Below are 16,282 nucleotides of genomic sequence, written 5' to 3'. Positions count from 1 at the left end.
AAATAACAAGATCCTAATAAGAAAAAGGAAAAGAACAATAAGAGTTGAAAAAGAAAGAAAAGTAATAAGAAATAAGGCTAGGCACCAAGGGCTTGAATCTTGAGGGATATGTCTGTGGTGTTCTTGTACCAAGGATCTGCTTGGATGAATAAGTTCTTAGGAGTGCTTCATCACTTGGTAACTTGGGTTAACTAACCCGGGATTATCAACTGAAAATCCACTATCAAGAGCAACCTTGCTACAGAACATTTAGTAACCCAAACAGGTGCTGAACACCAAGGCCTCAAGGAAAGAAAATAACAAACTATGTGCCTGTGGTGTGTATGTATGGGGGAGAGAAACTTGAGGGAGTAAGTCCTTAGGGGTGTTTCAACACCTAGCACCTTGAACCAACTGGTTCGGGAGTGTTGGCTGAAAGCTTATCTTAAAGAGTCGCCCCCTCACAGAATACTTAGCCTAAGGATGCAATAAAACGTGGAAAGACAAAGGGATCAATAAATAAAAGTCTCAAAGGGTGCAATCAAGTGAGTATTCCAGAGCATGATAAAGGTCTGAAAGCCAATAAAGGAATGAACCTAAGTTGCTATGCATGAAATCCCATAAAACCAAGGACATGACTTCCACAATAATGATTCATTTCTCTTGTCTTTTCATTCATCATTTCTTGTTCCAGTACTTGCTTAGGGGCAATCAAGCTTTAAGTTTGGTGTTGTGATGCCAGGGCATTTTGGCCAGTTTCACTGACCTTTTCTTTATGGTTTTAGGGTAGTTTCATGCACTTTCTTAGGAAATAAGCATGTTTTGGATAAATAATCATTTACATCTTGATTCAAGCAAACATTGTGAATTTTATATGATTTAATGAGAATTACGCATGAATTGAATGATAAATTGAATGATGCATGATCTCATGGGTTAAAACCTAGCTTTGATGCACTTTATTTGCTTGATTTTAGGACAAAGGAAGCAAGGAAGATGCCACGTTAATAGCCACATTAGTCCAACTAACGTGACCATTAATGAGGAAAGGAGGCTAGCTTACAACGTTAACGAGAAAAGTGAACACCAATAACGCTTTCGTGAGCCATCATAGCCCACGTTAGTGTCCATGTTAACTACGTTAACGTGGAAGCTAATGCGGAAGAAAAGTAAAGCTCCAACGTTAATGGTAAAAGTGAATGCCACTAACGTTAGGGAGAGGGGCACACTTAGCCATGTTAAGAGTCACATTAACTACATTAACGTAGGAGAAGCAATGAAGAGCCAACGTTAGTGACACTCACCTTTGTCACTAACATTGGACTAAGCCTCTATTAGCCACGTTATTTGCCACGTTAATTGCATTAACATGGAAGCTAACGTGGAGGAAAGGAATGATGAGCCAACGTTAGTGACACTCACCTTTGTTACTAACGTTGGAGATGGCTATCACTACCACGTTAGAAGTCACGTTAACCTAAGTAACATGAACTCTAACGTGGGAAGAAGGGTGTTTGGAGTGTTAGTGGCAAAGGTAAGTGTCACTAACGTACTCGAAGTTGAGGCATACCCACGTTAAGAGTCACGTTAGCTACACTAACGTGAACTCTAACGTAGGGAAGAAGGGGCCAAGGGTAACGTTATTGGCAAAGGTAAATGCCAATAATGCTCGCGATGGATCAAGAGGCAACGTTAGTGGTCACGTTAGTGCCACTAACGTTGAAGTTAACATAACTCATCTTGGGCTAGGAACGTTAGTGCAAATGGTGATTGTCACTAACGTTCTCGAACCCATATTTTCACTTAACATTAACGGCACTAACGTCCTAGCCAAAGTCCATGCCTACTTCACACTTTCTCTACAAGTAAAGCTGAGCCCACTGAAGATTCCAAACTGCTTCAACTCAAGATCCAAAGGCCCATATCCAAGACTTGAAGAGCCAACTAGAAGATCAGAAGAGTAGTACATATAGGGGTTGTTTTGAAATAGAGAAGAGCTTTTGGATTGAGAGGACTACTCTCTGTATAATTTTACTTTCTCTGCAACTTCTAGTTTTACTTCAGAATGTACTCTCCATCTTTGCTTTCCATTCCCAGAGCCATGAACAACTAAACCCCTTTCATTGGGTTAGGGAGCTCTGTTGTAATTTGATGGATCAATAATAGTTTTCATTATTCTTCTTCTTTCTTTTCTCTTGATTTTACTTGAAAGCTTTCAATCTTCATCCAATTGGATAGTTGTCTTGGAAAAGAAACTATTCATACTTGGATCTCTTCTGAACCTTGGAAGAGGAATGAAGAGATCATGCTAGAAATGCTTTCTCATGTTGGACCAAATTGGGGTTTGGGCGGATATGGTGACATATAATTCTCCCAATACTTTGATTTGGAAATACATGTGGTATAATCAGTGACCGCACCTCATCTCTTCTCATGAGCAATTAGACCAAGGAATTGGCTATTGATCAAGATTTGAGAGATTGAGTTACCAAGGAATTGGAATTCAATCACTTAAGATTGCCAAGGAGATCAATGAATGCATTGATTGAGGAAGAGATGAGAATGAACTTGATCCGGAGAATGCAACATCTCCTAAGCCCAATGAATTCCCCATTTCTGATCTTACCCATTCTCTTTAGTTTCTGCCATTTACTTTCATGCTAAATTCCCCATTCCCCATTTAAGATTCTGCAATTTACTTTCCGTTATTTATATTCTGCACCACTTCCTTCATGGCTGGATTTAGCCGCCTCTGTGGTTGAACTACTGGCTTAGCATTGTCCTCCAATAGGATCTTGTGCATGCATCTTGCTGGGCTAATGCCCTTAAGATCACTTATGGACCACCCAAGAGCTGTTTTGTGTGTCTTTAGCACTTAAAGTAGTGCTTCCTCTTCCTGTGGATTTAAAACAGAGCTTATGATCACCGGAAAAGTGTCACCTTCTCCCAGAAATGCATATTTCAGGGATGGTAGTAATGGTTTGAGCTCGGGTTTAGGAGGTCTTTCTTCTTCCTGAGGAATTTTCAGAGGCTCTTTTGTTTCCTCTGTACCTCCAGATCAGGCTGGATATCTTTAAAGATGTTTTCTAGCTCTGATTCGAGACTCTCAGCCATGTTGATCTCCTCTACCAAAGAGTCAATAAGATCAACTTTCATGCAGTCTTTTGGTGTGCCTGGATGCTGCATGGCTTTGACAGCATTTAACTTAAACTTATCCTCATTGACTCTCAGGGTTACTTCCCCCTTTTGGACATCAATGAGAGTTCGTCCAGTTGCTAGGAAAGGTCTTCCTATAATGAGAGTAGCACTCTTGTGCTCCTCTATTTCCAGCACTACAAAGTCAGTGGGAAAGGCGAATGGCCCAACCCTGACAATCATGTCTTCAATCACGCCTGATGGGTATTCAATGGAGCCATCAGCAAGTTGGAGACATATCCGGGTTGGTTTGACTTCTTCAGTTAACCAAGCTTTCTGATAGTGGATGCAGGTATTAGGTTGATACTTGCCCCAAGACCACATAAAGCTGTCTTGGTGTAATTACCCTCTAATATGCATGGTATCATAAAGCTCCCGAGATCTTTAAGCTTTTCTGGGAGGCTTTTCAGAATGACTGCACTGCATTCTTCAGTGAGGAGAACTCTTTCAGTTTCTCTCCAATCCTTCTTATGACTCAAGATCTCTTTCATGAACTTGGCATAAGAGGGTATTTGCTCAAGTGCCTCTGTAAACGGAATCTTTATTTCAAGAGTCCTGAGATAGTCTGTGAAGCAGGCAAATTGCTTATCCTGCTCCTCTTGGCAGAGTTTTTGAGGATAAGGTATCTTGGCTTTGTATTCCTTAACCTTAGTTGCTGCAGGTTTATTTCCTACAGAGGTGGTTGGAGAAGCCTTTTTAGAGGGGTTGCTATCAGCACTTATGTGTGTCTGATCCCTCACTAGCGTTTGAATGCCAGGGTTGGAAGCTGGATTGGCGTTGGATGCCAACTTCTTACCTGTATCTAGCATTTGAACGCCAAAACTGACCTTCCATTGGGCGTTTGACGCCAGCTCCTTGCCTGCTTCTGACGTTTGAATGCCAGAGTTATTCCTCTCTGGGCTCTTACTGTCCTCAGAGGGATTTTGGATAATATTTTGCTCATCCTCTGTCAATTGTTCTTTTCTTGGCTCTCTGCTGTTCTAAAGTGAGGTATTTAATGTTTTCCCACTTCTTAATTGAACTGCCTAGCACTCTTCTATTATCTTCTTTGATAATTGCTGTTTTGTCTGATTCAATTGTGCTTCCATATTTTTATTAGCATTTTTAGTGTCTTGTAGCATCTCCTTGAATTCTGCTAGCTGTTCTGTTAGAAAACACAATTGTTGATTGAATTCAGCAACTTGTTCTGGAGGACCAAGTTCAGTAGATACTGCTTTGGCTTCTTCTTTTATGGAGGACCCACGACTTATGTACAGATGCTAATTTCTAGCAACTATATCAATAAGCTCTTGAGCCTCTTCAATAGTTTTTCTCATGTGTATAGATCCACCAGCTGAGTGGTCTAGAGATACCTGAGCTTTCTCTGTAAGCCCATAGTAGAAGATGTCTAATTGCACCCACTCTGAAAACATTTCAGAAGGGCATCTCCTTAGCATCCCTCTGTACCTCTCCCAGGCGTTATAAAGGGATTCATCATCCTCTTGTTTAAAGCCTTGGATGTCCAGCCTTAGGCCTGTCATCCTTTTTGGAGGAAAATATTGATTTAGGAATTTGTCTGATAACTGTGCCCATGTTCTTATGCTTGCTGTGGGTTGGTTATTTAACCACCACTTAGCTTGATCTTTTACAGCAAATAGAAACAGTAACAGCCTGTATACATCCTGATCTACCTACTTGTCACGCACTGTGTCAGCAATTTGCAAGAACTGCGCCAGAAACTCAGTAGGTTCTTCCTGTGGAAGATCAAAATACTGGCAATTTTGCTGCACCATGACAATGAGCTGAGGATTTAGCTCAAAACTGCTTGCTTTGATGGGAGGTATACAGATGCTACGCCCATATGCAGTAGTAATGGGGTTAGCATATGACCCCAGAGTCCTTCTGGACTGTTCATTTCCACTTAGATCCATGATGGAGAAAGCGAGATGTTGTGAATTGCAAGTAAAATATATTTTTATTTTAATTTTATTTAATTAAAAATAACCAAAAAAATGAAATAAAATAAAGTAAAATAATTAGAAGACAAAATATAGATTTCGAAAATTAAAAGAAAACGGAAATAAAAAGAAATTTGAATGTTGAATTGACTAATTAATTGAAATGATTCGAAAATTTTTTAATATGATTTTCAAAAAAAAAAAAGATTTGAATTTTAAATTTTTAAAACTAAGATAAGATAAAATAGAACGTTTTAGAATAAAAATCTGAAATTTTAAAGGAAAATTTCAAAAATCAATTAGAATAAAAAGGGAAAAATATTTTTGATTTTAATGAAGAAAGAGAAAAACAGTAAAAACGACACCAAATTTAAAATTTTTAGATCAAAACAAGGAAAATAAACAAGGAAGCTTTGGATATCAAAATGAACACTAAGAGCGACTAATAAAATAAAAAAAATTTTGGAAAACAGGAACACAAAGGACACCAAACTTAAAATATGAAACTAAACTCAAACAGAAGGCTAAATTATGAAGTTATTGGTTTTGAAGATTTTTGAAAATAATTTAGAAAAATCAAATAAGGATTTTAAAATTTTAACCAAAAACAATAATAGAAGACTCTAAACCAAAAAGAAAAAGAAATTTTTCCTGATCTAAGCAACAAAATAAGCTGTCATTTGTCCAAACTCGAACAATCCCCGGCAACGGCGCCAAAAACTTGGTGCACGAATTGTAAGTCACACTTTTCACAACTCGTACCACTAACCAGCAAGTGCACTGGGTCGTCCAAGTAATACCTTATGTGAGTAAGGGTCGATCCCACGGAGATTGTCGGCTTGTCGTCAGTTATGATAAGAATTATTATATTTATGAACAGTAAAAAGCATAAATTAAATAATACTTGTTATGCAGTAATGGAGAATATGTTGGAGTTTTGGAGATGCTTTGTCTTCTGAATCTCTGCTTTCCTACTGTCATCTTCTTCACGCATGCAAGGCTCCTTCCATGGCAAGCTGTATGCTGGTGGATCACCGTTCTCAATGGCTACCATCCGTCCTCTCAGTGAAAAAGGTCCATGTACATGGCTAATCATTTGTCGGTTCTCACTTGTGATGGAATAGGATCCATTGATCCTTTTGTATCTGTCACTACGCCCAGCACTCGCGAGTTTGAAGTTCGTTACAGTCATCCCTTCCCGGATCCTACTCGGAATACCACAGACAAGGTTTAGACTTTCTGGATCTCAAGAATGCTGCCAATGGATTCTAGCTTATACCACAAAGACTCTGGTCTCACGGATCTGAAAGTTCTGTTGTCAGGAGAGGCAATCAGACTCATGATCCAGGAACCCAAGAGATACTTATTCAATCTAAGGTAGAACGGAGGTGATTGTAAGGCATGCTGTAACGACCCAATTTTCAATATGTCTAGATCATACCGGAAACTGAGCGCTACCAATTTGTCTTCCTAATTATTATCTATTATTTATCATATGAGCCTAATTCATTGTTAAACGCGTAGTTAATTTGCGTGGTGTATTTTTTTGAAAACGTTTGGATTAATAGGCGGAATCACTCATAATCAATTCACAAGTAATAACAGATAAAACAGTTATAAACAACCACACATAAATACATCACAAGTAGCGAGCAACATTTAGTGATCCAGCCTTTGTTAGAGTAGAGACCTTTAGTTAGAACACCCTTAAATATAGCTAGATAATAACTATATACATATACATACATACAACTTCCCAGGTCCTGACCTGTTTAAGAAGTCCCTAAGCTGGCACCCAGGCTAGCCTAGACCCTATACTCACCTAGTCCCTCTAAACTACTAAAGCGAGGGAAAGTACGTTCTAGGTCTTCAAAACTCAAGTCAAGTGGAACGTCATCAAAAGATAGAACATCATCTGCTACTCCTTCTGCACGATCAGACTTTTCCACCGGACGTCTCTCTGGTACCTCATGAAGTAGCCACACAATAGGAATCTCGTACACAGGATTTAGGTTAAAGTACGCATACGAACGGGGTGCAGACGTTGGCTGGTCTCACAGTATATACATATAAACAGAGAACAATACTCACCCTAGACTCAGAAGACTATCTAGAGCAGAATCCTCTTCTTGCGAATGGTCATCAGCGAACTATGGTGAGGTACTCTTACTTCCATCTGAAGGGGGAAGGGAGAGAGAAGGGGTAAGAACTTGGGAGTTCTTAGTAGGGTCGGGGTTATTAGTTACGTTCATTTATTTGGGGTCGATTAGTAGACGAGTAACATAATATAGCGAAGCAGTAAACAGAAGATAAAAATAGAAAGAGGAAGTAGAGACAACAAAAAGCAGAACACAAACAAAAGAATACAAGAAAGTAAAACACAAAAGTAGCATACGAGCAGACAAACATAAAGAGGTAGATCACACACAGAAAGGAATGCAACAGAGAATGATGCACAGACAAGAATGATGCATGTCTAGCCCTAGCGCAGGCCATGAGCTCATGTGTCGGTTGGCTGCCCGCAATCCCGACATTTATCCGGTCACGAGTAATCCCGATTTCCCGAATACGATTTTCCGTTCACTACAAGAAAAATACCCATTCAACCACACTTTTTTTAAGCTACATTTAAAAAGCGTAGCCTATTCATAGAATAGGCTACGCTTTTTTCAGTGATGCCTTTTTATAAGAGAAAAGGAAACACCATTTTAGCATCATTTAAAAAGTGTAGCCTTAGGTATTATGGAAATCACTTAAAAAGTGTAGCCGTATGTTAATATTTATGGGTCCATTTTTTATATCTAAGGGAACGCTTTTAGAGAGTAGCCTATTTGTTAAGTTTTGAGTGCACTTCAAAAGTGATGCCTAATGTATCTAGAGTAAAAAATTTGATACTTGGTAAATTTTTTTCCTCAGTTTTCGAAAGCAAAACTCACACACTTAGTGAAATTTTTGTCCCTCCAAATCCAAAACTCAGACTTCTTCATCTCGATCCCCTTTCACAACCCTCGAGAGCTCACCATCGAAGAAACCCACCAAAGCTCACCATCGCGAAGAAACACTCTTGCTACAGAAACCCTCTCACTCACCACTCACCGTCGCTCCTCTTCGTCCTCCTCCTCGTCACTGCACCACCCTCACCATCGTCATCTCGTCGCTGCGCCGCCCTCACCTTCGCCAACCCTGTCGCGCACAACCCTCACCTTCGCCATTCTTACCATCGCTGTTGACCGTCGCCACCCAATAACCACTCACCGCCAGTCACCACTCACCGTTCGCCATCGTCGCTCATCACCTTTGCCATTATCACCACTGCACAGACCATCGGTCTTCTTCGCCGTTCTGCACAAATCGTCGCTGCGTCGCCCTCACCATCGTCATCTCCGTGCTTCTCATAATCGTCTTCTCTGTGCTCACATCATTGAATAGGTATGTATTGATTTCTATTTGGTTATGAAAAATTTCAGAGGTTTAGGGTTCTGATTTTAGGGATTTTAATTTGGGGGTTTTAATCTCTGAAATATGGGTTTGTGAACTGTGATTTGATAACATGCATGCTGCTGTTGATGAAGATGCGTGGTATTGTAGGGTTCTCAGTTGGAGTTTTGGGAACATCAAATTTTGACATGTTTGATTACAATGTTCAAGTAATCATAAAATTAGTGGGATTGCTCATTCATAATTTCTGAGCAGAAAGAAAACCCCTTTCAACATGAAATTAGAAATACAATATTTTCAGGATAGTCATATACTCATATTATTGTACTACTGGAAAAACAGGGTAGAATCTGCTACAAATTATATTTGAAGCAGCCTAGATGTGAACAAGTGATAGTCCTTTTAAGCCAACTTGCAAACTGATTATCTATAATATTTTTCCATCTTCTCTTTTCTCTGTCCCATGGAGTTAAATTTGTTATTAATTTCAGGTTCTGTGGAAATGCGCTGAGTGAATACTTATTTCCCTTTTACTAATCCATCATTTGAACTTGAAATATACTTCAAGGTATGATGTGGTCAAGATTATGAGATTATCTCTTTAACACACTGGTTTTACAGAATGAAATTGCTTTCATGTAGGTTAGGAGATGACCAAAAGTAAAACATTTTGTCACTAGATCATTCTATGCCATCCTACTATTTATGTTTTTAGTAGTCAATACTTGCTTTTCAACCATCTTTATTCAGAGATGCAGCTTCAGCAATATGATTCGCTTATGTCGTTTCCCCTCTTCTCTCATATTTTATGTCTGTATTATTATTTGTTTTTTTCTTTTATTCCAGGAAAAGTGGTTGGAGGTTTTGGGTTGTTCAGCGACAAAGCAAGAGATTCTAAGAAGAAATGGGAAGCCAAACAATGCTGCCATGAGTTTCAGAAATTTCGAGTGTATATGAGCAGGTTGTTACCATGACTGTTGTTTATCAATCCATTTTTATTTTTTCTTCAGTTATTCTTTTGATATCTTTCAAGATGTTTTTTCAAACTAAATGTAATGTAATTATTTCATTCGGAATTCCTTGGTGCCATGATGTGGGCTTGGATAGCATAGTCAAGTGACTGTAGCATATGCTTCATCTTCTTATTCTGGCATCTGGTAGGAATGAGGAAAATATCTTAAAAAGTGTATCTTAGGATTGGAATGCAATCAGATTTGGCACAGGTAATCTTATTTGATCACTTATTAATGGCCTTAGGATTAGTTGAAGAGACACTTTAGAAAATTTAAGCATAGATATGAAAGAGATTGAATGGTGGATTGTCAAAGTATACTTTGGACTAGTGAGAATTGAGGAATGCATTTTGATTTAATCTTTTATTTGGTGTGATTGGCAGTCTTGGAAAACGTGGTATTTGATGAGCATTCTCGAGAGGTTGATTACTCAGACAAATCAGTTACAGGTACATAAATTTTATTTTTAAGATGAATTTGGCTTATACACAGAAATTGATATGCATATATGATGATTTTCCTGATTTCCTTGTAATATTTTGACTCTATGCCATAGTTAAAGCCTCTCAATCTCAAAAAAAAAATAGAAAAAGAAACAGCTTTTCAAGTTTTGTTTTCAGTTTGAATGTGTTGATAAGAGAAGAGAAAATGGAGAGTTTGGTGATGAGTGGGAAGAAGCTTTGTGTAATGGTGTTATGTTTGTGTTGGGTTCATGCAGTGACAGCTTCTGTTACATATGATCACAAAGCAATTGTTGTTAATGGGCAGAGAAAGATTCCGTTTTCTGGTTCTATACACTACCCCAGAAGCACACCTTAGGTACTTTCTTTCTTAATTATGTTTTTCTTTTATTAATCATTCTTTTTAATTGTATTTTCTCATTGTTCATTGATGGGGGGAATGCATGTAGATGTGGCTAGAGCTTATTCAAAAAGCTAAAGAGGGAGGGTTGGATGTTATTCAAACCTATGTGTTTTGGAATGGCCATGAACCTTCTCCAGGAAAAGTAATTCACTTTCCAAAAAATTTGCAGGGTTTTTATTCTTTCATTTGTAAAAGAATTGGAAAGAAATTAAAACTAATATACTTTTGCTTACAAAATATTTCAATATTATTTCGAGGATAAGTACAAACTTAGTTAAGTTCATCAAGGTAGTGCAGCAAGCTGGACTTTATGTTAATCTCCGAATTGGTCCATACATATGTTCTGAATGGAACTTTGGGTAATGATCTTCATAATTTGGCTTATAATTCAATATAATATTAGGAGTGAAAGGAGATTATTCTAATGCTTATTGCTAAGTAAACACTTCTCTTGCAAGGTAACTTTGCAGCCATCTTGAAGACAATGCATTCTTTTAGTGCTGAATCAGAAAAGGAGTTGAGCTTTTCAAAGGGTGATTTCGTTGTTGTGCGAAAGGTTTGTTTTCTCAGTTAATGTCATTGTACTGTTATACTTTATTTTCTATGTGAATATCCTCAAACATGCCAGGTGGCTAGCTACTAAATGAGTTTAGTATTCTCTCAGCGACTACTTACATTTAGCTGAAATAGGTTCCTTTTATATTGGCTACTCTCATGTCTGTGAGATTCTAGTTCCAGAGCTGTTGAAATACTTACATTAGATGGAGAAATTTGTTACTTTGATACCTTCACAAGTTATCCATTTCTCAAGGGATCTCAAGGGCAAAAAGGGTTAGACGAAAGCAGAATAAAGATATATTTTTAGTTTTTATTTTTCGATAAACTGCTCTGCATAGTGAAATATAAGTTATCCATTTCTCATTTTGTGAGATTAAATCTCTACTATTGTCGACAATTGCTTCCTACTACTTTCATAATGAAATTTGTTTCAGTAAATGAATTTAAATCTCTCACTTATGCTGATTTAATGGGACTATTAGTGATTACACTTAGTTGCTTCCTTCACTTGAATTTACTTACTGTTAAGAGATTAACTTGCTATCATTTCAGAACATTGTCAAGCATGGGTTTAGAAGATGAGCTTTTATCACAAAGGAAGAGTTATCACATTGTTAAGAGCTTTTATTCAACTGATGTACACTTTTATTTATTAGATAGTTCTGATTCATGAGCTTTTATTCAATTCTATAATTATCTATTATTCAATAATTAGTTTTTTGGTTTGCGTGTTTACGTATTTAAGTATTAGATTTTGATATCATTATGAATAAAAATTATATGTCTTGTTTCTGAATATCAATTGTGGCAATGGCTTCTCAGCTTTCCGAGACAAAGGAATAAGAACGGACCTGCTTTATGAACAGGGGACGCTGAAATCAGTTGCGCTCAATGGGAGAAGCCAAGAATTTGCTTCAATATATGTTCAATTCGGTCATGCTAGGTGCTCTATTTGATGTCAACAGTTTTTTCTCTGCTATCAAAAGATTTATGGCTTTTATTAGAAGATAATCATGTAGAATACAATATTTTGGTTTTTCGTAGTTTATTAGTAGTAAATTCTAAGTGGTCTATTGTATATTTTGATATGGACATGTTTAATTTAGTATGAGATGTATAAATATTCAATTATGATTATCCCAATATTTTTAGTTTCCTATAAATATATTTTGTTTAAGGATTTTATTATTTAAAGAATATTGCATGGTATTATTATATATTTATTTTTATTTTATATTTTTTGACTAATTTAATTAAAAATACAAGATTATATATATAATCATTTCACTAAATATTAGATTTTAGAAAAAAAGATTATTAGAATATTATATATATATATATATATATATATATATATATATATAGAAAATAAAAAAAAAATAATCAGGGACCTAAGGCTACACTTATATAGAGTAGCTATAGTATACAATGTGGCTACGCTTTATAAGTGATGCAGTAGCATTGAAAAGCGTAGCCTATTCTGGTAAAAATGGAAGCTGAAAAGCGTAGCCTTTGGTCCTGGACAGTATCACTTGAAAAGCGTACCCGATTCCTAAACGCCAAAAGCGTAGCCCTTGATGTAGAAAAGCGTAGCCTTTGAGAATAGGCAACGGCCGAATAGGAATCACCCCAAAAAGCGTAGCCGTAGCCCAAAAAGCGTAGCCGTAGCCTAAGGCATCATTTTTTTTCACTTTTGGCTACACTTTTCAAGTGTACCTGAATGGGTGTTTTTCTTGTAGTGGTTCCTAAATAAATGCGCATATAATAATAGCCGCTCATTTGAGACAGCCTCTGCTTACTGCAGGAAAATATATATATACTCTGCTCTGCTCTGGGGAAGCGGAAAATAGCTGTAGGTAACTTAGTTTCCCTACAGAAGCTCTGGTTGCATTAAGCAACTAATATATATTAAATATAGCTCTGGGTTGCATCAAGCAACTAATATATATATATATATATATATAAATATAGCTCTGGGTTGCATCAAGCAACTAATATATATATATAAATATAGCTCTGGGTTGCATCAAGCAACTAATATATATAAATATCTCTTTATTATATTACTCTTCTCTTTATATCTCTTTACTCTGTTCTGGTTTCTCTTTTCTCTGTATCTCTTTACTTTGCTCTGGTTACTCTGTTTTCTGTGTTTCTCTACTTTGCTTAACGTATGTATTTAAAGTTTATGTAAATTTCGGTATGAATAGTTCGCCTGTCCCAAGTATAGGTTCATTAAGTCTATACTGAAACAGTTTAACTTTTCATATAATACCTAACCCTAGTCGCAACTCAAGGACTAACTATGTTGCCCTAGTTCGTTCACTAATTTCTGTCTGTTTTTCTGTTATTAAAACCTTACAGACTTTTCTTTAGTTTTTATCTTTTCTTCAACTTTTTATCTTTCTTTTATCTTTGCCTCACTAATATGTTCTTACCACTCCCTAAGTATTTTATGAGGGTAATTATGAGATTCTGCGCTTAAAGTTGTCTTTCTAAAACTTTTACAGAAAACTGCCTTTTTCGTATTATTTTATTATTTTTATTAAAATATTATTTTTAATTAAATATTATTATTTAATATTTTATTATTATTTATTATTTTATCATTAAATTTTCGAAAATTACCCCACTTTAACTTTTAACCTTTAAAATTCACTTTTTACCACCCGTAACTTTTAATATTTCTACTTTTACTACCCTAACTTTCAGAAATTACCATATAACCCCTCAAACACCAAATTAATTACTTCCTTGCCCTTTTATGAATCAAAAAGGTGTTCTTCATTGTTCTTCATCACACTCAAAGTGTTCTTCATGTTCTTCATAAATTCTTCAGATTCTTTCTCTGTTTTTACCCGTTTTTCAGTCTTTTCAGCAACCGATTTTTACCATAATTCAAAATAAATTTCCAGCCACTAAAACCCCATCTTTTCTACATGATTTTAACACAAATTGAACCTCAATTTAAGCTTTAGGGTTTCGTTTTCCAGCAGCCACAAGAACACACATTCATAGCTTGAATTTCATCAAATTTCATCAAATTTTTACCAAAATTTCAACAAGAATTACTCATACAAACAATCAATTTCAAGCACAGCCAAAACATATCATAATCACACAACTCAAACACAATCAATCAAGATTAAATTCATCAATCCCTACCTGGTTTTGTTGCTCCTAATTCGGTTAAACTTTCAGGTGGTCCTTAAGCACTGTTTCCTCCTAAATCACATCAAGAACAACTTTAAATCCAAAATCTCTCAACTGACCAAATCTCACTCAGTATGTTAGGAAGAGATATCTCACCTTATACTTGCTGGAAATTCATGTTTCTTGGCCCTCAAGTCAAGTTAAGCATGATTCCTAAGGAAGAACATCAAGAAAACACATGTTTTGCATGGTTTTCCTTGAAAACCGAATTGAAATGGGAGGGAGAGAGCCATCTCACCTTATTTCCAGCCTTGATAAATCACATGGTTATGTAGAAGAAGAAGAGATGATCATTTTGGTGAAAACGGAGTTTTGATTTGAGTTTTAGTTCAGAAGAAATCAAGCTTTGAAGATTAAGTGTTCATGAAAGTTTCTCTCTTTTCTCTCTTGTTATTTTCGGCCAAAATGATGGAATGAGACAGCCTTGGAGGTCTTGGGGGTGTAAGGTGAGTTGTGATTGGTTGGCTTGGAGGTGGATTAAAATAATATTAAAATATCTCTGGTGTACAACTACTAAAACTAGGTGTACTGGAACACTCGTAAAAACATCTCTAAAAATTATTTTCTGAGCTACTAGCATAAATGACACTAGTAACATATTTATTATGAGAATATAACATGTATAATGAGGCCTTAGCATTGCTAAATTCATCAGAGAGTGCTGGTGCTAAGCTGCACCAGTAAACCGTAAACCCGGTTAAACCGATTTTCTGTTTTTAACAAAAACAGACCAGGTAACCTTATAATATCATTCAAGCATGTTATAATACTAATATAATGATAATATTATACTATTATCTCTCTCCTCTCATGAATTGAGTCCAGTTCGTCAAACAGAGACTATTTACGAAAATCAGAATCAAAACTGCCAACCGATACGGTTCAAAAACTAGGTTCTTCGCGATTGCATTATCGAGCTTACCTCAAAGGAGGTTCTAGCTTAAAGATGACATAATGATAATGAGGATTGAGATACTTGATGATATAGCAGAGGTGTTCCCTTTACTGATCTTCTGGAGAAATCCGTACTTTTAGAAAAGATCTCATGTACTTGAAAATCAGGGTTGTTACACATGCGTTCATAGGTTGAGAATGGTGATGAGTATCACGGATCATCACATTAATCATATTGAAGTGCAAATGAATATCTTAGATAGAGACAAGCGTGTTTGAATAGAAAACAGAAATAGTTGTATTAATTCATCGAGACACAGCAGTGCTCCTCACCACCAACAATGGAGTTTAGAGACTCATACCGTAAAAGATACAAATTTCAGATCTAAAAATGTCATGAGGTCCATAATAAATCTCTAAAAGTTGTTTAAACTAGTAACATAGGTTTACAGAAAATGAGTAAACTACAATAGATAGTGCAGAAATCCACTTCCGGGAACCACTTGGTGTGTGCTGGGGCTGAGACTTGAGCTTTACACGTGCCTAGGCTGTTTCTAGAGTTAAACGCCAGGTTGTAGCCTATTTTGGGCGTTTAACTCCAACTTGTAACCTGTTTCTAGCGTTTAACGCCATAATGGAACATGGAACTGGCGTTGAACACCAGTTTACGTCATTTATCTTTGAGAAAAGTATGGACATTTATATATTGCTGGAAAGCCCTGAATGTCTACTTTCCAACGCAATTGAGAGCGCACTATTTGAGCGTCTGTAGCTCCAGAAAATCCACTTTGAGAGCAGGGAGGTCAGAATCTAACAGCATCTGCAGTCCTTTTTCAGCCTCAGAATCAGATTTTTGCTCAGATCCCTCAATTTCAGCCATAAATTACCTGAAATCATAGAAAAACACACAAAGTCATAGTAAAGTTCAGAAATTTGATTTTAAATTAAAAACTAATAAAAATATATTAAAAACTAACTAAATCATACTAAAAAATACATAAAAATAATGCCAAAAAGCGTATAAATTATCCGCTCATCAGTCTTCGTGGTATAAGCTAGAATTATTAGCCGCCATTCCTGAGATCCGGAAAGTCTAAACCTTGTCTGTGGTATTCAGAGTAGGATCTGGGAAGGGATGACTGTGACGAGCTTCAAACTCGTGAGTGTTGGGCGTAGTGACAGACGTAAAAG

This window comes from Arachis hypogaea, chromosome 18 (assembly GCF_003086295.3).
Source record: "Arachis hypogaea cultivar Tifrunner chromosome 18, arahy.Tifrunner.gnm2.J5K5, whole genome shotgun sequence".
In the NCBI taxonomy this organism is placed as follows: Eukaryota; Viridiplantae; Streptophyta; class Magnoliopsida; order Fabales; family Fabaceae; genus Arachis; species Arachis hypogaea.
Note: the sequence above shows the minus strand (reverse complement) of the source record.